Here is a 7,011-nt window from a genome sequence, read left to right as displayed (position 1 = left end):
ATTTTTTCCCGCGACATTCGCTTGCAGAATTTACCATTTTCCCAGCAGACTGAATTTTTCCCATCAACTTTTCTACCAAACTAACCAACGAGAAGAGAACGTATTTCTGCAATTGTCGTTGCAGCTCACGTCTACGTATTGTAGGATTAACAACGTCTCCACTGATTCGCTTTCCAGTTGATACATCCGCAAGTGAAGATAGACAAGTTTGAAATTTCTGAAAGGATGCCGTGCTCCCCTACAAACGCTGTGATTATTTCCAGCTGTCTAATTGAATCGGTGAGTCGAAGAACAGCGCGTATTCGAAAGCCACGTTTTCAGACATTTCGATGAATAGCGTTAGTTTTCCCTTTTATCATCAACGCTGTTAATTTTACAGTGCACTCCCAATGCAAATACGGTCATGCCAACTCAGACGGACGTTCGTGTCTGTCTACCTGTGGTTCAACGTTATCCGTAAGTCTCTTACAATTCAAATAAAACCATTAGATCTGTGCTGTTCGATACATGTTGCAGTCAAGAAATTAAAGAAAATAATACAGTGGTAAGAGGATACTATTTAAAGCAAACTCAGCATGCTGTTAAGAGAATTAGTCGTCGTTCTGTCTGTGAACAGCAGCCTTCCCATGACAAATTTCTCAGTAGAACGTCAATTGTTCGCTTGGTGTCAGGAAATTAAAGAAAATAACACAGTGGTAAGAAATACTGCTTAAAGCAAACTCAGCATGCTGTTAAGAGAATTAGTCGTCGTCCTGTCTGTGAACAGCAGCCTTCCTATGACAAATTTCTCAGTAGAACGTCAATTGTTCGCTTGGTGTCAGGAAATTAAAGAAAATAAATAAAGAAAATAATACAGTGGTAAGAGATACTACTTAAAGCACATTCAGCATGCTGTTAAGAAAATTAGTCGCCGTCCTGTCTGTGAACAGCAGCCTTCCCATGACAAATTTCTCGATAGAACGTCAATTGTTCGCTTGGTGTTCTTAATGTACTTCGTTAACTTGTTCACATTTTATTTTTCCTTTCGTTAAACTCAAACGACTATCATATATCGTACATGTATTTCTAGAGTATTTTTTCGTCCTATTCTTCGCATTGGCGTGTTGTTTTACATATTTACGCTTCGATTTTAACATTTCTCGAAAGTGTCTAATTTGGGACTTCTGCTGTTCATCGACTCATCCGATCGATTCTTTCCAATCAAATATAGTCTGCTGACAACTATCTTCTCGTGGATTTGTATGTAACTTTCTAAATGTCTCATGAATAATAATTTTCTATATGAAGCTTTAATGGTCGACTTTTGATCAGCTGCTGGAATGCTTAAGTAATTATTGAAAGCATGCGTCTAACAGTTAATTAGTTCGTAAAACGTTTCGATAATGTTTGCGATGCTTTTAAGCGTTAATTATTTGTCGATGTTGCAAAATGTGTACGCGTGGACCACACGTGGACCACGCGTGGACCACGCAACGTCTATCTTTTTCTCTTCTCTCTTTCTTTTTTCTTTTAAACGGAATAAAGTTTCGAATAGGTGTATCGACCGGTTCTAGCGATCGACGTTGGGAAGCCAGCAGACTGCCAGGCTCCAAAATCTCGAATGAATTATTCCTCGTGAAGCTGTTTCTCCGAAACGATTAGGTATTCCAGTCATTTGCATGTCCAGACTTTGGTCTCCATTATTTTTTACTTAATTCCGAAACGAATCCACGATTTATAATACTCTGAGACAATTTCTTCCGAAAACCAGTTCACAGCCGTGTCTTCCTTTCTTCCATCAACAAAAAGACACGAGCGAATTTTTTCTCGCAAAATTTCGTATTCCCTGGAAGAGTTTCAGAGGTATTTTTCTTCGCTTGAAAAATCTCACTCTGCGTAGAGGCAATTTTAAACGCGAGGAGAGAATTTTGCCGAATCTTTATGGGCAAATCGTTGAGATAAATGGCAGTAAGCTAATGCGCTATCAATCAACGTTCTAAGAGTTTCTATCCGTTTGACAAAATTTACGATATTTTATAAATATAAATATGGCTCTTGATCGATGAAAGTACGTTGCTCGTTTCAGTTTCGATTCGCCGGAACATTCGTGGACCGAAATGCTGAGAATTAATAGCAGTGAAATAATTTCCTGTCATAATGTTGAAAATAAAATAGAATAAAATAGAGATGTTTCGAATGGATTGGCTTAGGTGTCCAAATACTTATACACGGTTGTATATATTATACAAAATATTCAGAAATCTCGTTAGCACTGTGGCGAGACACGAGTGTCGCGATTGTAACAGTAAAGTTTGGAAGCAATTCGAAGATGTGTACAGAATTTACAAGACATTTATTATAAACGTACGGCTAGTAAAAAATTATTAGAAATTACGAAACGTTCGAATTTTGAAGCATACAATTAGCATGATCTAAAATAGACGGTCTCGTTAAATTATTATTTTACTTATTAATATAGCGAATAATTAATCGTTCCAATATTTTTTTTTATATTTCCCAACTTCTATGCACGTTTTCAAATTCGTTAAAAATTTGTCCGATATCGGCTATAGTCTTGCCTCGTTACAGTGCTAATGAAGTTTCAGAATGCTTTGTACAGTATACGCATAAAGAGTTCCTAACGGTGTTCGAATATTTCCCTCAGCCACAGTATATACATTTTTCGACCGCTTTCAAATTTTACTACTGCAATCACGATAGTCCCTCGTTACAGCGTCGATGAAGTTTTAAAATGTTTTGTACAATGCACACCTGAACGAGTTGCTGAAAGTGTACGAATGCTTTCGCCGGCCACCGTGTATACGTTTTTCGACTGGCTTCATATTTTACTATTATAATCACGGTAAGCTCTGGTGCCAGTGAAATTTCAAAATGTCTCGTATAGTATACGCGTAAAGAGTTGCCAACAGCGTCGGAATATTTCCGCGAGCCACAGTATACACGTTTTTAGGTTCGTTTCAAATTTGACCATTATATAACCAAGATAGTCATCTTCCACGACAGTGGCAAGGAAATTTTTAATGTTTCGTATAACGGACAGAATATGTTGGTAGATAAGATTTCCGTGCCAACAGTTTTGCGAGCTATCGCGGATATTTTAAATGTTGAACGTGAGGTAGAGCGAGCGGTTTGTTAAACCGAAAGTTAGCACGAAATGATTTATTTCGCCTCGAACGTGCGAAAAGCGACGCTGCTAGCGAATGCACGGCGCATCAGGCCCGTGCACTTTGGAATGCAAATTCCTCCGCCACTTTGCGCGCCACCGAGAAAATTTTCTCCCGTGGTACGTGCCCTGAGTTTCGCCTTGTCTACTTCGATTTATCTCCCGCGAACGCCTCTATCGCTTCTCGCTACTCTGTCCTCCGGCTTCTCGGAACAACGAAGAAAAAATATAACAGTGGCGTAGAATTTCATTTCCTTCCAGTTCCATTTTCCAGCGCAGCAACCTTTCTCTCGGGATTCCACGTCAGTTTCATACGTTGAAATTTTCGAGAGTCGACGAAGAATACGGAAGAATTTAGCAGGAAGAGAGTACAGGCTCATTGGTTACTTACGTCTCGATACTAAATTTTGTAGAGCGATCAGGATAAAATAAATCTCACGGAGCAAAGGATTCTCAACGAGTAACTTGGATAACAAGTGTCGTAATATTTTGGAAAAATTAAAAGGTTTGGGTGAGCTATGTTTCAATCTGTTACAGCACCAGCAACAAAATATAAACGGTGAATGTGAGTGAAGGAAGATTCGAGCATTCAAGGCAGAATTTTGGAACGATGCAAGATTTTGGAATTTTATTCAAGCCCCATTTAAAAATACACCAGTGACCTTAAAATCTAGCGAAATATGAGCCGCAGAAAAATGTCAGGCCGTCGTATCTGCCCCTCCAAATTAAATAAAGGTTTCTCATATTTGTTCCCATCATCGATAATACGAAATGTCTCAAGTCAGCTGAGACGTCCTGCATATAAAATTACAGAGAATCTGTAAATAAAGAAACTTTTATTCGAATGACGAGTTAATAGGTTGAAAGATCAGGTTCTGTCGTTCATGATTCATGAAACTCTATTCGCTAAGCTAATCGCTTTACCACAAGTTTGTGTATGACGCAACTTGGCGGACCTAGCAAAGGCCAATCGGAATTTTTGTGCGATTTCTCGAGCGATCCCAAGTTTCCACTAACTTTTCGACGAAACGAACATAGAAGAGGAAGAATCATCAACTGGTTGGCAGTAACGCAATCGGGTTATCGATCAGGTTCTAAAAATATCCGATAGTTAAATGTGGTTTGCCGTGTTATAACGGGTTTCGCGGACCACTTGTCCTTGTTTCAATCAAGAAGTCGTGTTGCTCGTGGAAACGGCCAAAGAGGAAGCTGATCCAGAGGAATCCTCAACCTTCCTCTCCCAGTAAGTGTAAAATCGATTTTTCTTTTTTAATTACAACCTTGCATCCAGTATTTTCTCTTCCATTCTTAAACAATTTCAGCAAATACTTTAGAACTTGGCTGGTATCCGGTTTTGTTCAAACTTTGGTATATATATAAAAAGGGTTATTTAAAGAGATAGAGGTAAAGAGGAATATAATGAGAAAAGTGTTGCAAACGATTCTGCAGATCAAGTGGTAGAAAGTAAACAGCAAATGGCTGAAAAATAAGTTTAACGTAAGATTTATTAACAATGAATTCGAATAACGAAAAATAATAAATAGAGAATAAAGAAAAGAATGGAACTTACTGGCCATTTGGCTCGCTGTCGGATAAAGACAAAAAACTCGTTGGAGTGTGTTCACGCTCTTTATTCTTTATAAAGATTTATCACCGTTGCTGATGCCTGCTTCCGTATTGAATAAATTCTCTAATAAAAAACGACAAAATTGAATACGAGTCTTAGGTTAGGTTTAGGTTTAGTTCTAGTATATAAAGTAAAACATATTTACAACACTTTTTTTAATGATTTCTAAATTGATTTTCTAAATATCGATACTGACACTTGCTGGACCATTAAACGAATTTCCAGATAGAAATAATAAAACATAACACGAGTTTTAGGTTAAGTTTACGTTTAGGTTCAGTTTCAACGTTAGATTAGAAACACTCAGAATTGTTGTCAGAATTTTATCTTTTTAAATATCTACACTGCTCACACACTAAACGAATTTTCAAATAAAAATGAAGAAGTTAGTTTTAGGTTAGCTTTGAGTTTAGTTACAATATATGGAATTGAAGGTACATAAAATTGCGTACGACGATTTTTAAAATGATATTGTACCCTTTAAATAGCCACGTTCGATATACCGCAGTCTAAGAAAAAATCGAAATTCTACAGTATTAACCAATTTCAATTAATTTTTCTCGTGCGATTTTAAATTCCAAGCATTAAAATGTATTATTCTCTTTTTCTATCGTTAACGAAGAATGGCACGTCTATCGACTTCATATCGGATATAAAATCGATTTCCGAGGTAGAAGCGAGGATTGGCTGCACTCTTTTATCGAAAAATAAAAGTTCTACGACTTGTCATCCAACGTCTCGAAACGATCTGAATAAAAATCGACGCGTATAGGTTACCAACTTTCCTATCTCTTCTTTTTCTATTTTCCTACAACCTACAGTGGCGTGGAAAAATTTCCAGATAAATTTTTCGCTTTATATTCGAAGAGCGACATCTAATATAATTTTAAGTAATATTGGGTTTAAGAGTATGATAAGTAAAAGAATACATATACTACACGTACATATTCATATATGATACACACACATACGATACACGAACATTACATTGTCTAGCTATACAGAGTGGCCCATAAGTCATTTGCTCAGTTTAAAATCTTATAACTTCTTTTCTATCGTATACCTGTCAATTTTTCTTTCAGATTCGTGAAGTCTGTTTCTTTGGAAATTTGTAACAAGAATATTTATAACGGAGCAACGAATAAAAATAAGTGAATTTTATTATCGAGATCAACGTTCCATCTTTCTAACGCTGTCCCAACGGAAAATGTCACGCTTTTCCACCCAGATAAATATATCAATGAAGAGGACACCAAGTTTTGGGCCACCAAAAAGTCAAAAAAATTGTTCATCAACGAGAACTAAAATCTGTGAAGATCGCTGTTTGTTATTACGTCGCAAAGATCGGACTTTATATTTTTTTTTTTTCAGAATTTTCACTCGCTGCTCCATCATGGATTTTTCCCATTATAAATTTCCAAGAAACCAAACTTTGCAAATCTGGAACAAAAATTTAGAAAGATTTAAAAAGATACTGAAGAAGATTTAAGAAGAAAAATAAAGTTATACAACTTTTAAATGGAAAAATGTCTCATGAGCCTGTATCAGATGTATAATATCCCTTAAAATTCTTTACGAAAATTTACCTGGCCGGAAACTTTTCCACGCCACTGTATTTCCAACATTTTACAAATTTTCTATCGTGAATTTAGCGTCGTTTTTGTACGATGTTTTTAATAAACCTTCCTTGTCCTCGCAGGCTCCTTAAATCAGCGTCCTAATTCCAGCTCGTCAGAAGTTCGTTAATTAGGGCCCCCCCCCCTCCCTCTAATTGGACAGGCGTTAATCAAGGATTGTTAATTAGCCTCTTAATAATCAGGTCCTCCTTGGCTGGCGTTTAATTAAGACCTCGTTAATTCGAATTTTCGTTTGCGTCAGGTTAATCGGCATTTATTAATCAGGTTTCTAATAACAATTGAAATTTCAAATGGAATACGCACGTGATTCCATTACAACTTCGTCAATTCCGCAATCGATTATCGATCGCAATCTCTCATATTAAAATGGACATATAAATGAGAAAGTACGAGATGATATTAAAAAGAAACCGGGCTGGTTTTATAAATACTTATTAATTATTCAACGAATATTTCATAAATATTATCAAATTCCCAATCTAAGCTTGATTACCGTCTTCTTTAATATAATGCTTCTCTGTGTTGGTATAGCGATCAGATTGGCTGTCACGTATTTCAAATAATTTTCGAAAATCATTTTGCCC

At 36.6% G+C, this 7,011-nt stretch overlaps 2 long non-coding RNA genes across 9 annotated transcripts in view; one reads left to right on the top strand and one right to left on the bottom strand.

Annotated features, from left to right (window-relative positions):
* The window catches only part of LOC110119987, a 45,961-nt gene that overhangs the window by 14,753 nt on the left and 24,197 nt on the right, over nucleotides 1–7,011 (top strand). For 2 of the 7 annotated variants that reach the window (XR_007226903.1, XR_007226905.1), the window contains exons 4-5: nucleotides 178–279; nucleotides 380–4,406. This is a non-coding gene — a long non-coding RNA (uncharacterized LOC110119987). Of the gene's footprint in view, nucleotides 1–124; nucleotides 280–379; nucleotides 4,407–4,485; nucleotides 4,609–5,872; nucleotides 6,423–7,011 lie in introns of those variants that run through there. The other 5 variants (XR_007226901.1, XR_002308510.2, XR_007226902.1 and 2 more) reach the window with 4 other exon arrangements.
* On the bottom strand, nucleotides 3,842–5,072 carry LOC100647916. 2 transcript variants are annotated; one of them, XR_002308495.2, is made up of 4 exons: nucleotides 4,936–5,072; nucleotides 4,734–4,853; nucleotides 4,088–4,642; nucleotides 3,842–3,981 (listed from the first exon to the last, which is right to left on the bottom strand). It is a non-coding gene; the product is annotated as an uncharacterized LOC100647916 (long non-coding RNA). The 2 variants fall into 2 exon arrangements; XR_132319.4 differs by having other exon boundaries at nucleotides 4,941–5,070.

This window comes from Bombus terrestris, chromosome 16 (genome assembly GCF_910591885.1).
Source record: "Bombus terrestris chromosome 16, iyBomTerr1.2, whole genome shotgun sequence".
NCBI classification, from domain to species: domain Eukaryota; kingdom Metazoa; phylum Arthropoda; class Insecta; order Hymenoptera; family Apidae; genus Bombus; species Bombus terrestris.
This window is presented reverse-complemented; position numbering and strand designations above follow the sequence as displayed.